Genomic DNA, 17,149 nt, shown 5'->3' with positions numbered 1-17,149 from the left:
TCGGGCATGAGACCGAGGACGCCCGGGGCGTGGAACCGAAGGCACATAGGGGCGCAAGACCGAGGACGCTCGAGCGAGGCCGTGGGCGCTGGGGCGCAAGGCCGAGGACGCTCGGGCACGCATGCGAGGCATGAGCCTGGGCATGCGAGCCCATCTCTTGGGGCGTGGTCCTAAGCACACGAGGCCTTCCAACGAGGCATGAGTCTGGGCACGCGAGGCCATCTCGCGAGGCATGGTCCTAAGCATGCGAGACCATGGCGCGGGGCATGAGCCTGGGCACGCGAGGCCATCTCTTGGGGCGTGGTCCTAAGCACACGAGGCCTTCCAATGAGGCATGAGTCTGGGCACGCGAGGCCATCTCGCGGGGCATGGTCCTAAGCATACGACGCCATGGCGCGGGGCATGAGCCTGGGCACGCGAGGCCATCTCTTGGGGTGTGGTCCTAAGCATGCAAGGCCTTCCAACAAGGCAAGAGTCTGGGCACGCGAGGCCCCTAGGCGCGGTTGTGTGGGGCGCGGCTGTGTGGAGGCCGCGGCTGTGTAGGGCGCGAGGCCATGGGAGCGCCTGCATGAGATGGCACCCATGCGAGGTCAGTAGATCCGTGTGCGGCTTTGCGAGACGGCTCCACAAGGTGGAGGCTATAGCTGCATGGGGCACGAGGCCATGGGGCTGCCTATGCAAGACGCACCTGGGCGAGGCGACGAGGACACCCACGGGAGACGGCGTCGCGAGACGCACCTAGGCAAGGCCCTTGGGTGCGCGAGACGCCCCCGCGAGGCATGGTGCAACATGTGCGTATGTGCGAGGTAGGCATGTCTGGGATGTAGCCAATATCGTGAGGATCGAAGGTTCCATCATTTGACCCGTGGCCTCTTAGGACTACATCAGGGGTCATTTTGTACAATGTGACTTATCCTCATTCTAGGCCTTAGGCTCTAGGCTAGCCCGATCTCTAAAACTCAGCTTGCGTTGCTCATTGGGTCACTCCTTTCATCTTCGCAGACCCTTACTCATCTCAACGCGGGATCATGTGTTTACCTATTATTATTTTTTCTTGGTGGACATTTTGCATCCACAGTAGCAGTAGTAGTAGTAGCAGTAGTAGCAATAGCAGTAGCAGTAGCAGTATTAGTAGCAGTAGCAGCAGCAGCAGTAGTAGTAGTAGTAGTAGTAGTAGTAGTAGTAGTAGTAGTAGTAGTAGTAGTAGTAGTAGTAGTAGTAGTAGTAGTAGTAGTAGTAGTAGTAGTAGCAGTAGTAGTAGCAGTAGCAGTAGTAGCAGTAGCAGTAGTAGCAGTAGCAGTAGTAGCAGTAGTAGTAGTAGTAGTAGCAATAGTAGTAGTAGTAGTAGTAGCAGCAGCAGCAGTAGTAGCAGCAGTAGTAGCAGCAGCAGCAGCAGCAGCTTAGTAGTAGGAGTAGTAGTAGTAGTAGCAGTAGCTTAGAGTAGTAGTAGTAGTAGCAGCAGCAGCAGTAGTAGTAGTATTAGCAGTAGCGGTAGCAGTTTCAGTAGCAGTAGTAAGAGGAGGAGGAGTAGTAGAAATAGCAGCAGCAGTAGTAGCAAGTCTGTGGAATCCGAGCTAGAAACAGCCCTTAACCACTTGGACATGCTCTTGAACATTTTTGACCGATTTCTGGGCATCTGTTGAAACAAAAATTCAAATCTTTTCAATTTATATTTATTTATTCAATTTAAAAGGGGTTAGTTTCACTCCTTGAACTCTATAAATAGGACCTAGTACTTAGCTATTTCACTCATCATTCAAGCATTCATCAGAGCATCCTAGCTGCTAAGTTTACTATAGAGAGAAAACACTTGGGTTTTGGGTTAAAAGCTTTTCCAATATAAGCTTTTCTAAACACTTGGGAAGTAAGATAAAGTGTTATTTTGATATCGAGGTGTAGATCAAATTCATAGTTCATCCAAGGTATTCTTATCCTCAAGTTCAGTTCTTCATAGTTCTTTAGTTTTCTTTTGTTTTCATTCAGATCCTAACTCTTTGTTATGATTCTTGGTTAGGTGTTTAAGTTCTTTGAAACTTGAGGTTTTCGGTAAGTTTCTACTTTGATGGTTTAGTTATCTATTTCATCTCCTTTTCTTTATAAACTCATGGTTTTTACTGTTGGTTTTAGGAGATTTCCAATCTCGTTCTTGTCTCTATATCCCGGTTTTTTGTAAGGAAAATAGGTTAGATTATATGTGTCTATATCATATGTTATGATATGTTTTATGCTATGATATGATATGTGATATGATATATGTTTTGTAGTCGCTTGGGCATATGATTTGCTTAGATAGCAAACCCCAAGAATTTTTATCATTTTCATGGTTTAGAGTTATGATTTACCCTACCTCGATTAGTAGACAGAGGACCTAGATGGGCTATCATACACTATAGTTGTGATCTAACCTACCTCGATTAGTAGACTGAGGACCTAGATGGTTTTATAACATACCATGTTAATGAGTTAATGGTCATTAATATTGTAGTCCTATATGATATATGTTTTTATGTCATATGTTTTATAGTATATGCTTTATGATATAGTCTTATGTTTTATGATTTGTGACAAATATGTTTTTAGTAGATTGTCCTTGTTGGGCATTAGGCTCATTCCTTTCTTTTTAGATGGTGCGGGAAAATAAACTTGGAAGGCGGGTCGGATTCGTGGCAGCTCGGCATGTGTATTGAGGATGGATGGATTGAATGGACTACTGAAGATCGAGGATGACGTTGTTTTTAAGTCTTTTAAAGTATCTTTTATCTATTTCCGCACTTAGTAATTAAATAATTGATTTAAAGCTTATGTTTTTTGTTTTATGTATTAAACAATGAGATCACATACCTTATTTTGAATTTCGTACACTATTTTGGGTTTTAAAGTTCTATTATTTCTTGATGTATGTATTCAAATTAGTAATTATGTCTTAGTAGTTTTAATGGTCCGAGGTCTTAGAAATAGTCGGGGCATTACATATTGTTAGTTATGAATGTATTATAAAGTTTCGTTATATAATAAAATATTTAATTATAATTATTATTATGTTATTTAATAATTATCAAATTCTTAATATAATTTCACTTTATATTTTTTTTAAATAACAATAAAGTTTAATTATTTTTAAATTATTATTTTAATTTTAACTTAATTTTAAGAGTATAGTTAACTTAATTACCCATTTTATCGACATATACTATCAAAATTTATAAATATATTATAAAATTAATTAAATAAACAAACAAACATTTAATTATAAATTTATCAATTTACCATTAAAGATTATTATTTTAATTTCTACTTATTTTATAAAAAAATATTAATAAAGTTTTATACTTGTAAAATTATTATTTTAATTTAGACTTTATAATTTTTTTAATTAATTTTTATTAATTGCGTTAAAATTTATTAATTAAAAATTTTAATCACACTAGTTTTAAAACTACTTTGTAATACTTAGTTTTACTAAATCTACAAAAATTTCAGCAGCATAGCGGCTATAATCTAGCCTATTCCAAAATTTAAAATCTGCATAAAAACATATAAATCAGTCCCATAACATACATCTATTATAAACATCTAATCATATTAATCTAACCTACCACATAATTTAAAAATATAATTCACATCCACATTTATATACATATAAACATATTCACATTTATATACATATATTGTAACGCCCTAATACCTTAGAGCCGTTACTAAGTGAGTTTATAACGTGCAATTAACTCGCTAAGCGAGGTTTTTAGAACAAAAGTGTGTTTAAGCAATAAATCAAGGCTGTAATCCTTTAAAAAGTACTCAATTTCATTAAACGTTCAAGAGTTTAACACTCGGGATCCCAAAATAAGGTTTGCAAAATATTTACAACTCAAAATGGGTTTACAGATGACTAATTAACAAAAACATGGTTTAGTACAGCCATTTCTCAAAACACCCCCAACCAAAGCAGTCGGGCAGGCCAAACATGTACGCGCCGTTCCCACGCTCTCCGTACTCATGGCTGGTTGACTTTCTCTTTGCCCTTACCTGCAACACAGAGCACCCGTGAGCTAAAGCCCAGCAAGAAAACTCATACAGCACACAACATATGCATATCATGCAATCATTATAACAGGTAACTCATATCTAATCAAACAGTCCATAAGATTTAAACACATGTACGGCCATGCCATCCTAGAAGCATTACCAAAGCCTGGGATCTCGGTCTTCACCGTAAGGATATCCCATGTATCAATTGGGGTCTCACCCTAACCACAAGCACCCCATGTGCTAAGTGGTATTCCCAGCCCCACTGCCGTTCTCGGCCCTTCGCCACTCCCGGCCCCTTTTCCGTTCATTCAGCTATAACCACATATAGCATTTGCAAACAACAATCAAGCATATAATAAACATATTCACATTTATATACATATATTGTAACGCCCTAATACCTTAGAGCCGTTACTAAGTGAGTTTATAACGTGCAATTAACTCGCTAAGCGAGGTTTTTAGAACAAAAGTGTGTTTAAGCAATAAATCAAGGCTGTAATCCTTTAAAAAGTACTCAATTTCATTAAACGTTCAAGATTTTAACACTCGGGATCCCAAAATAAGGTTTGCAAAATATTTAAAACTCAAAATGGGTTTACAGATGACTAATTAACAAAAACATGGTTTAGTACAGCCATTTCTCAAAACACCCCCAACCAAAGCAGTCGGGCAGGCCAAACATGTACGCGTCGTTCCCACGCTCTCCGTACTCATGGCTAGTTGACTTTCTCTTTGCCCTTACCTGCAACACAGAGCACCCGTGAGCTGAAGCCCAGCAAGAAAACTCATACAGCACACAACATATGCATATCATGCAATCATTATAACAGGTAACTCATATCTAATCAAACAATCCATAAGATTTAAACACATGTACGGCCATGCCATCCCAGAAGCATTACCAAAGCCTGGGATCTCGGTCTTCACCGTAAGGATATCCCATGTATCCATTGGGGTCTCACCCTAACCACAAGCACCCCATGTGCTAAGTGGTATTCCCGGCCCCACTGCCGTTCTCGGCCTTCGCCGTTCTCGGCCTTCGCCGTTCTCGGCCTTCGCCGTTCTCGGCCTTCGCCGTTCTCGGCCCTTCGCCGTTCCCGGCTCCTTTTCCGTTCATTCAGCTATAACCACATATAGCATTTGCAAACAACAATCAAGCATATAATAATTCATTTAGAGCTACATCCTAGCAAAAATACAACTTAGGGCCACGCCCTGCAACAATGCTATGGGCCCGTGCCCTGCTCTATGGGTGCTACAATTTCTTACCTGTATCCCGAGCTTTCCGATGCACCAAGGTCACAAGCACGGTCCTCTAGCACGAGCCTCTCCGAAATCCTAGTCACAACACACACATGAAACACTTTTAATACTAACCAATCCCAAAACCACTTCCCTGGACCAATCCTGTACTCTCGGGACCTCTAATTCCTTAAAACAATGCATTGGAACCATCCCCCGAGTCCCCGGGAAAAAGCCCTAAAATCACAATATTTGGCTGTCAAAAATGGCCTAGGGCCGCAGCACTCCCATCAAGGGTCGCAACGCCCAGGAGCGTTCCCCTAGTCCTGATGCATGCTTGCACCGCAGCACCAAAGAACAGGGCCGCGGCGCTCCTTCGCGAACCCAGATTTCTGGGTTTTCCCCTGCATTTTTCCCGAGCCAAAACATCCCCAATTCAACCCAAACAAGTACCTAAGCCCCAAAATCAATTTAAAACCCCAATTGAACCCTTTAACAACCTATAAACATCAAAATCAAACTCAATTACACAATCACACCCAAAATCCAATCTTGAGTTTCAAATTCCTGAAACTTAAACCATGGCTTCCAAAACTTAAACCAGAGCTTGAAAACTATAAATCATGCCTCTAAAATCTTAAACCACATCAGATACGAAAATTAAACATGCTAAGGATTCTTACCTCAATCAAAACTCAGCTTGAACTCCTCTCAATTCCAGCCTCCAACCTCTTTCCTCTTGATTATCCTAACTGAATTCCAAGTAAAACCAGCCATCTTTCCTTTAGGTTCCCACACACAATCCTTGAAAATCAACCTTGAACCCAAGCAATAACAGAACATAATCCTTACCTCTGAGTAGTCCTAGCTTAAATTTGGCCTTGGTTGTCTCCAATCCCTCTTGAATTTCCTTCTAGGTCTCCCAACTCTAGCCCCTTCTTCTCTTCCCCTTTCCTTTTGATTTTCTTCCAATTTCAGCATAAACCAACATATGATTAAGTGTAATACGTATTCCCCTTTCCTTCAGCTGAAGTAATCTAAATCCTTGCCTAATGACCACTTTACCCTTCCATCTATTTCCCGTCTAACTAAACCTCAAGGCCCTTTTTGTCATTCCTACTTCCTTACAATTCTACCACTTCTTTCATCTAAACTTGTTACTCTCAGCAGTTACTAATGGTTACACAGGTTACTCAATCTCCAATAACCATAAGCACTAATTCTCAAATTATAAAATTCCCAAAATACCCCTAGAATCCTCCCGAGCCGGGTATAAAATCCCGTTGTGACTTTTAAGTTAACTAGCTCTCTAGGACCGTCTCGGCACGTGCATCACAATAATATCACCACACTCACATGGTGCCAACCACATAACACAATTATCATATTTATTCCCTCAGCAGGCTAAAATTACCAATTTACCCCTAGCATACAAACGGGGTCCACATGCATATTTATACCACCTAAACATGCATTCTAATCACATATTCATTCAAATTCACATATATTATCATGTTAATCCACTTATTGCCCTCCAGGCACGTTAATCAAGGTCCTAAACCTTATTAGCAACTTGGGGTATTACATATATCTAACCTATCATACATTTTTTTATAACATAACATTTGATTAAATTAAGTTAACATAAAACAAAATTAAAAATCACAAATATAATTAAATTAACAATACAAATCTAAAATGAAAAATAAAATTCAACACTATCTAAAATAACCAATTACCCAATTAAAAACATGATTTAATCATTAATCAATCACAAAATATTTAAAAAAAAAACACAAATATAATCAAATTAACAAACATACAAATCTGAAATGAAAAAATAAATTAACATTATCTAGAATAACTAATTACACAATTTGAAAACATAAATTTATATTTTATCAATACATTAATCAAACACAAAAAAAAAACCCAATACAAAATTTAAAAACAATACCTAAGGGCTCGGGTTGGGGAGTTATCCACAGGCAAGAGCTTGGGCTCGAACTCCAATGGCATCTGAAAAAACAAAACAAAACAAAAACTCATTTATACCAAATACAACACATATATAAAAAAAAAAACTACAATTTTAAGGGCACAATAGAAAGAGTATGGTATAAATTCATGAACCTCATGAAAAATGTCAAAAAAATGGGCTGGGGAGGCGTCCTACGGTAGCGTACGGCGGTCTGGGGTGGAGGAGAAGCTCTGAAAGTTCAGAGTTTTTGCAGAAAATGAAGAAGAAGGTTCTGCCTAGGGGGTTATATCGCTGTGACCTATAGCGACGACATGTCGTCGCTGTAGGATAGTGAATAGTACACGAATCCTCTCATGTGCTACACGAATCCCCTACAGCGACGACTTATCGTCGCTATAGGAAATGAAAATTTGACTTAAATTTTTTAGCAGTTCACTTTCCCACGTTTTTTTTTGTCCTATTGCAACGACATATTGTCGTGATAGAGTACAAAATAACTGACCAGTGGATTAAATTGGACTATATAGCGACGACATGTCGTCGCTATAGGGAGTGAAAAATAGGCAACCAACTCTTGGTGGAGGGAACTTAACCACCAAGATTGACTGAGATTGGGCTAGTAAACATTAAATTATTTAAATCTCTAAAAAAAAAAAATTGAAAATCCTAGAATTTGCTTGATTATCTCTTGAGATTTAATTTATTTTTGTTTGCATAAGCTTGTCTAAATGTTCACATGTTGATTTGATGATAGTATTTTTGTTTGCATGTTAAATATCTATTTTGAAAACAATTTTAACTTTTTAATTAATAACATAAGTTTTACTTTTATTTGTGATTTTCTTTGAACTATTTCCATTATGTAATTTTTTTGACGAAATCATTAGACATCACCAATTAAAAAAAAAATGTATGTATTTTTAAATTTTCTTTTGCTCGAGGACTAGCAAAATATTAAGTTTGGGGGTGTGATAACTCTACAAAATAGAGTTATTTTACCACTTTTTATGTGCTAATTGTTGCTTAATTCTTGAGTTTTTAATTGATTTATTAAGTTTTTAAGTAATTTTGAATTTATTAGGTTTATTTTAATTTTATATATTTTTGTGTGTTTTTATAGTTATTTTGTTGTAAAATATTGTAGTTAATTATTTGAATTATTGTGGTTTAGTTTGAGGTAAAAATGTTGTATTATTGAAATTTAATGTTAAATTAAATTAAGTTATAATTAATATTTTCAAATAATTAACTTGATTTATTTTATAGTGAAAATATTTTATTATGATTTATTTTATGTTTATTTTGTTAGGAAATTTGGTGTATTTTTGTGTTTGAAAGACAAGGATAGAAGGCTAAAAAAGAGAAGGAAAATGATATTTTTGAAGAGAAAATAACAAAATTATTTGCACTAGGCCCATAATCTATTCAGCCCATGCACTTTGGCCCAATGCCTTGTTGCCTCCAGCCGTGACTTTCACTCCTCAACTCAGCAACATCAACCTCTTCCTTAGCAAAGCAACTCAGCCTTCTCAAGACCTCTCCAGCCAGCTGTCAACCAAGCAAGCACCCACCCAGCTGCATTAATGCTCCTGCCTCACAAGACCGCCTGGGCTAGCCACCAGCCGAAGCCCACCATCAGCCTTCCTCAGCTGCTCCCAACGATCAGCACGCCCCAGCCACCACAATGCTACCATTTCACCAATTTTTGAGCCCAACAAAAGCTTGCTTTTGTACCATTGTCTCTTTGTTTAAAAATACCACTTTTTACCCCACTTTCTACATATTTTACCCCAAAACATCATTATTACACCATATATTTCACCCCTATTTACCATATTATAATTAGTTAAATTAATTTAATCAATTTAATTAATTTAAATTGATTATTTTAATTTACTCATTTTGGCTATAAATAGGGAGTTTTGAAGACCATTTTGGTGTCCATTCTAGGAGAGGTTACTCTACACAAAGTTTCTACACATTCAAAACCTCTCAACTCTCTTCATCTTCTTCTTCTTTTTATTTTTTTCTATGTATTTTTAGAGGAAAAATTTGGAGGTTTTTCCTCCAAATTTTCCTATTTATGTTTGTAATTTTTAGTTTGTATTTGCTATTCTAGTTATGTGTTTCTAATCTTTTTAAGATTATTAAGGTGATGATGAAACATTATGTAACTAGATAGTATTTATTTTGTATGTTGATTTCCCATTTTGTGCAATAAAGTTTATGGAATTTTCTTCTTCAAATATCTTCTTTCATCTTAAATATCATGTATTTTGGATTGTTAGCACATATTTAAACTTTGTTCTTCATTAGTGCAAATACATAATATTCTTTGTGTAAGATGTGTCATTAAATTGTACACATCCATACTTAGAACAAAAATATTATGTTTTGCCTTATAAATAATGTTCATTGATTTATTTGTTATTTCATTATATTGATTTACACTAAATGTTTTGAAATTATAACTTTGAAAAGTGAAGAAAAATCCTATCTTTTTATAAATAATTTGTGCTTAAAATTATAAATTTATTTAGAAAATGATAGTTTGATTTATTTTAACTATCACTAAAACTTGGGAATCAATGTACTTATAAATATTATTGAACTTATATTTTGTGGATTCTAATCCTTAATAATCTTATTTTACCATCTTCATTTCTATTATTAATTTATGTTATATATATTGTCTTTAATTTCTTTATTAGTATCTTATAGTTTATTTTTATTATACAAAAATCCCATCAATCTTTGGAACTAGGTTAGAATTTATTAATTTTGGTTTAAAATAGTTTCATTTTCAATTTTAGACAACTCCTTTGGGTTCGATCTCGTGCTTTCACGAAAACTATTCTATAAATACGATTCGTGCGCTTGCGAGTATAATATTTAAAACATACCCGTTTTGGGTCCAACATCCTACAGCGACGATAGGTCGTCGCTATAGACAAACATTTTTCCCTCTTTTTTTGACGAAGACCCTACAGCGACGACATTTCATCGTCGTAGAGTCTGTTCTCACCTTGTGTTCCCTCCAAATATCTGGTACCCTACAGCGATGACGTGGCATCACTGTAGAGTATCAGAAATTTGGAGGGTCTGGTCGTGTGTTGTTGAAAACCTTACAACAACGACATGTCGTTGCTGTAGCTTATTTTTTAATAAATTAAGAAAAAATAATTTTTCGTGGATTTTGCCTACATTCAGTGACGACTTTGGAGTCGTCGCAATAGATGTCGTCACTGTAGAGTCTTTTTCTTGTAGTGTGTAGCTTACCCGATCAACACGGCCCGGATAGCTTGGAAAGAACTAGGGTTGAACCCTGTTTTTCCGCTTAGGATGGCTAAGTTGTACTTTATTTGTCTTTTATAAGTATGTAACTGATTTTGGGATCCGTGTATAAACTTAATATTTTAATGAAAAATAATCATTTTTTTACCAACCTTTTTAATACCTAACCTTGACTTGGTCTTTAATTACACATTTAAGTTTAAATGACTCACTTAGCGAGTTAAGCACTATTTTAAACCCACAGTGTAACGACCTTGGTTAACCAGGATGTTACAACTTGGTATCAGAGTGGTCTAGGTTTAAGGGTTCCTAAAGACTGGCTGGGCATGTACACTCGCCGCAATAGATAAGCTTGACTCACAATTTGGTATCTAATGACATGATTATGTGGTTAATTGTTTAAATTAAACCTATGTGCCTTATCTGCATGCTAGTATAGAGAGCATGATGTGTATGAATGTATTCGATGGAAATAGGACTTGATAATTGATGCATGAATAATGTAGATTTGTGTTTTGATATGCATATTGTGCGTGTGGCTATTATTTTGTTTGGCCCTGCCCGTGGGATAGTTCTGGATATGAATATCAGGGCTGAGAGGTTAAGTCATTGATTGCAGACAGATTCCAAAAGTATGTATCCAAGGCAGTCAATTGGACCTGGTATCGTTAGTATGGGGTTGCGGATGATAGTCGGGGTCAGAACCCTCCATCTGCCCCTGAGATTTGTAGCAGATGTTTACTGGTATGCAAGCAAGACTGCCAAATCAGGATGAGGAGATTAGATGGTTGAGATAGCGGGTTCCGTCGGGGAAATGCTGCTTCATATATCTTGACAACAATGGCACCAGTGTTGGTACAACCTGAGGGTGGAAACATATGGGAATTATTGTATGAAAGATTCCAGAAGCATTATCCTCCAGTTTTTTAGGAAGGTTTGGATCTGTTCAGAGCTGAATAGTGGATGGGCATGATCAGCCCCATCCTTGACTATATAGGAGCGGTAGGCAATGACAGAGTGGCTTATGCCACTTATATGCTGCAAGAAGATGTTCGGATATGGTGGGAGGTAGTATCCCAGACCCGCAATGTTTTCATGATGGGTTGGGAGGAATTCAGAAAATTGTGCAACGAAAGATACTACTGTGACGCAGTTCGAACTGCGAAGACCAATGATTTTATGAACTCGGTCCAGGATGGTAAGACAGTGACAAGGTATGTCAGTGAATTTGATGGGTTGGTTAAATTTGCTTTAGATTTGATACCAATAGGTGTGGGCTAGAAGGAGCGATCAATTCAAGGATTGAACTCTGGGATGGCCCAGAGTGTTAGGATAATCGCTCCAGTACATGAGATTTCTACCTATGCTCGGGCGGTAGGGAGAGCCCTTGTGATAGAGGATGTGGGAGAAGATACATGGAATGAGACTATCATAGGGCAGAAAGCTCAGGCAATGGTATCCTGACTTATGGGATCAGGTAGAGGGTGGAGGCCTAGTAACCAGAAAAGAAAGACCCCTGATAGTTTTACTACTCCTGGTCCTGATAGGAGGGGGTCATGGTATTCAGGGCAGCAATGAGGTAGGGAGAAGTTATCCAATGTGTGTCAGGTGCAGGAGCCGCCATCTGGGAGGATGTCGAGTAAAGGCATGTTATTTATGTGGAATAACAGGGGCATGTCAGGAAGGATGGCCCGAAATCGAAGACGAAAGAACCAAGGAGTACAGATTACTCGACCCCAGTTCGAGTGTCTGTCTTGATACAATCAGAGCCTGAAGCTAGTCCCTCGAAGGTGACCGATTGGCTCTCTAGTTCTCATTCCTTTTTATATATTGAGTTGATTGAGTTTGGTGCTACGTATCTCTTAGAAGAGGCATAGATATGGGGCACATGCTCCATGAATGTCACGCCATAGGGCATGAAATGTTAGTGCCTTCCAGGAAAATTGGTAACCTCTAGGAGAAGGGTTCGAGTACTATTGGTAGAAGTTTGACATTATAATTTATTGAGTTTTTCATATGAGGATTTTGATATGATCCTGAGAATGGATTAATCTGCCAAATAAGGGACAACCATGGATTGTAGGAAATGATGGTGATTTCTGGGTTTAAAAAGGAAAGGACCTGGTTGCATCTACAGAATGCCTAGATATTGTGGTAGGTACCACTTGGAATATATCAGTTAGACCGGATGAAAACTGGATCGGCTAGTAAGGTTTCAGATGGGTGCACAAAGAATCGCTGAGATCATTGTTGCGTTAAGGAATTGAGTACGCTACGGGATTAGGGCAGGTATAGAATCGGTATCAGGGACATCATGAAGAACGACATTAGCTCAGCAGAAAGAATTAAAGGTTCATTTGAAGAGGTATTTGATTTGAGAGTTGGTCAAATGAAGCATCTCATTATGGGACACATCAGCAATGTTTGCTAAGAATGAAGGATTCAATTTCCCGATTGCAAGGTTGGACAATGTGCTCAGGAATTGACCCTCGATCTAGTTATTACCAGCTGAGGATCAAGGAAAGAGACATTTCAAGAATTACTTCTTGCACCAAGTAGGATGTGATGGAGTATCAGTGAAGGTTCTTGTTGACCCTGATTTTGGTCAATTGACATGGAGTCAAAATGCTTGATGTGGACAGATATGTTGGAATGAATATAATGACAAAAACAGTAAAGCACACAAGAATTTATAGTGGTTCGGCCCCATAAACTGGAAATAACCTACGTCCACTTAAGCTATTATTGATATGGGATTTCAAAGGAGTGATCAAAGAACTAGGGTTCTATGAGTTTCACCAACCTCTGAAGAATAAACAATATATCGTAATGTATTAGCTCTAATTCTCTCGTAAATCTATACTCTCAAGTAATCAAAAAGCCAAAAGTCCCCTCCTTAAACTATCTTTCTCTATTTATAGGCTCAAGGAGGATTACATTAATTTGTTACAGATATTCTCTCCTAATTAATCGGATCATCAGGAATTATCGGAGACAATCTCGGGATTGACTATGATCTTTACAAAATTATCTTGAAATATGCAGAGTGTACGACTAGGCTGGTCGTAAGAAAAACTCAACTGTTATGCTTGCAATATCTTACTGGTCGATACTCTAACAGAACTCTGCCAGGTGTCAGCCACGTGTTCAGAAATCACCTGCCACGTCATCCGTGTCTGTTTTTTGGATAACATTTGCCCCCCAAGTTTATTTATTACGACCAACAATAAATAAACTTTAAGGAAACAACCCTTCGATTACCCCACCAGATCTGTCAGAGTAGTTCGTGCCACGTTGGGAAAAGTAACCTACCGTTGTCCAATCACGACTTTTCGGTTCCCAAGTAACCTTTCGACAGCTATCACCCTTCCCCATGCTTCGAAAAAAAGGAACTGATGATTACTTCCTCTTTCATGCTACGGACAAAATATATATATAGGCTTCCCAGAGTCTTCTTTTCCTTTTTACGCAAGTCATTCCTCCTTCAAGAAACCCTAAAATCAGAACCTCCATTCTCTTCTGGAGACCATCTTCCAACGTTTGAAGATCCAGCCCATCAGTTCGTCGACGCTCGAAACTCTTTTAAACCTCCACAATCTTCTCTCTGGTAAGTCTCAGAACTTCTATGCTCTCTACTTTTGTCGTGCATGCCTCTGTGGATTGACTGTTAAGTCTTTATGTTTCTGGGTTAAGATGCATGACAGTAGGGGGTTTAATGGGTGATGCTGTATAGGATGATATTTCTTTGCCATTAAGGAGTTATGGGTTAGTTTGATAGTTGAGATCACAACTTTAGGACGTAAAACCGAAGTAAAATTTTGATTTTTATGCCAGTTGAAAAACCAAGATTTTCCCACCCTTAAAGGAGTTGAAAAAGCTTTTCCAAAAAACTTTTTGCTTTCACTTTTTGATCTATTTTTCAAACTGTTCGTGTGAAAAAATTAGTTTCTTGTTAGAATGTTGTTGTATAAAAGTTTGACTTTTATACTCGACCAGCGTTATTCTAAAAAAAACTTTCTAAATTCTTCATCCTCACCTCCCCATTCTTCTATTCGCAGATTTTAATGCCAGATTTGTGGGGAGGTGAGCGGCCAATCGACGACGATCTTCTTGCACAACTGCTTGAAGGCGAAGAATAGCCAGCCCAGCGTGTTAATGAGATTCCATTTTCAAGAACTTCTTCTAGACCTCAACCATCACCACCTCAAATGGCCCGCTCTAAATCTCCAGGCAAGAAAAAACCAAACCCCGAAAACAATCCAAATTCACCTGTCCAGCCTGATTCGCAGGCTAGGATTCCCTCGACCAGTGGTCGAGAGAATGTTGCCCCGGACCCTCACATTCAAGTTAGGGCTCGTCCTCGGCATCAAAACCTTCCTGATGTGAAGTGGTATCTTTCTCCCACCAGCCAGGTGACTCCCCAGATGCTTGCCAATTACTGTAGGAAGTATCCTCTTACTGGGGTTAACCTCAAGATCCCGGCTGTTGGCCAAAGAGCTAACCTGCCTGGGGGCGTCTACAACGCTTGGTCAAGTTATCACATAGAGGTGGGGACTATCCTCCCTCTACATCCATTTTATCAGGGGGTGGCCAACTACTTTGGTGTTGCTCCCTTTTAAATTACCCCAAACGGATATAGAATGTTGGCTGCACTCTATATCCTTTATAAACTCATAAAATGGCCAGAACCCACTCCCCACGAGGTCAACTTCCTCTTTGACCTTAAGTCCAACCCTCAATAATACGGGACGGGCTTTTTTCATCTTTGTCACCAGGAAACAAACTGAATGTTCCTGAGTGACACTACTCATATCTCCAACGTGGGGAAGTACAATCAAGAGTATTTCCTCATGCCAGACATGACTACGAACAACCTGGCCTTTGCTCGAGGAGGTAAATGTCACTTTTCACTGGTCACTACTTTTCCTTAGCAAGCTCTTCTACACTTCTCTAAAGTATATTGTGCCTTTCAGGACCATGGTTATGCCTGAACCCAACACCGGACATGGTGTTGAGGTCCAACGCACTGGCCAGGATGGCAGACGCTGAAAAAATCGTTAAGTCCCTGGTCACTGATGAAAACCTGAGGCTATCTAGCCTCCTGGCTCCTCATCATGAAACGAGAGGTCCCGTGGTGGCAGACGCCACTGCCAAGGGGGATCCTGAGCAGCAACCCCCAGCGTCTCCTCCCCGAAGGAGGCCAACGGGGGTTACGATCGGGGAACCCACTGGCGACCCTTCAGCAGAGAGGCCTTCTGCGCCCCAAGGGAAGGGGAAACAAAAGGCAACAAAGCCCGTCATAGACTTAGATGAGTCTTCAGACGAAAATGGTACTGTTATTCTGCTTTTAAATAGCTTTCTAATTCCCTGTCACTTGTTTGACGGGGACGACAATTTTACGTATACTCCAAATCTAGGGCCAGAATTCTTCGTGCCAAAGAGTGAGTGTATGACTAATATAGCTAGTAGTGTAGCGACAAGTAGTTGTAGTTCGGGTATTAAACTTTGTGACCTCTTTTCTGATTTGCCATGATTTTTTATCTATCTTTGTCTTACTGTCTGCATGCTTTTCTTTTTCTGCAGAGATGGCTTCCCCCAATGTTTTCGATCTGTATCAGACCCAGGAGGAAGAGGAGGTCCCCCTGGTCCAGCGGAGGAAATCAGCTAGGAGACACGATGGTGAATCAAGCCAAGCACCCTCGGCCAAGAAGGGTCGAACAGCTGATCCTTCCAAGGATGGGCCTACTGGCCAAGCTTCTACCCAACCTCCTGCTTCTGCTGAGAAGGAGACTACCCCTGCTGCCAACCCTTCTCCTGCGGCCCAAAAAGAACAGGCCCCGCAAGTAGAACTTCCCGGGGCCAGACTCTCAAGCCGTTCCCTACGATCAGCTAAAGATTGCCTTGCCCACATCCTGAAGCATGACCGTTGCAGGGAAGCACTGGCTGAAGCTGAGAGCATGGGGGTCGATCAGATCCTTAACAGGGCCCTTAACAAAGTGGCTAGTGTAAGTACTCTTTCTCTTGGCCTTTATCTTTCCTTCTTGTAATATAGCCTAACTTTTATTCTTTGACTGCAGGCCATGCTGACAATGACTGCTGCTCGCACTCGCGCCACCGTTAGCATCGAGCAGTCCCGGGCGAAGGTTTCTGAGGAGCTTAAGGCCGCGAAGGCTAGGCATGCTGGGGAGTTGGAGGTGGTCACCCAGTAGAGGGATGCAGCGATGGCAGAACTGGCAAAGAAGCAAGCTTCTCAAGAAACTCTGAGGAAGCAGAGGGATGAATACCAGGAGTCCAACCGAATCCACTGGGGTGAAGTCAAGACACTTAGGGAGGAGCATCTCACTAAGGATGCGACCAATGCCGTCCTCAAAAGCCAGGTGGAGCAGCTTAAGCTCACCAACGCCAAGGATCTGGAGAGGTATAAGAATGTGACACCGGTGTTTCTACGATTTTTGGAAACACAACCAAGGTATCGACTTCAGCTACCTCCCAGATGACGCCAGGAATGCCGAGTTAGCCCGCTGTACTGCTTAGTTGGCTGCCGAAGAAGAAAAAGCTAGAGTTCCTGCTTCCCCAAGCATTCAGCCAGTTGCCGGAGGGGAG

This window comes from Humulus lupulus, chromosome 2, assembly GCF_963169125.1.
Source record: "Humulus lupulus chromosome 2, drHumLupu1.1, whole genome shotgun sequence".
NCBI lineage: Eukaryota > Viridiplantae > Streptophyta > Magnoliopsida > Rosales > Cannabaceae > Humulus > Humulus lupulus.
The sequence above is the reverse complement of the archived record's forward strand: the minus strand, read 5'-3'. Positions refer to the sequence as shown.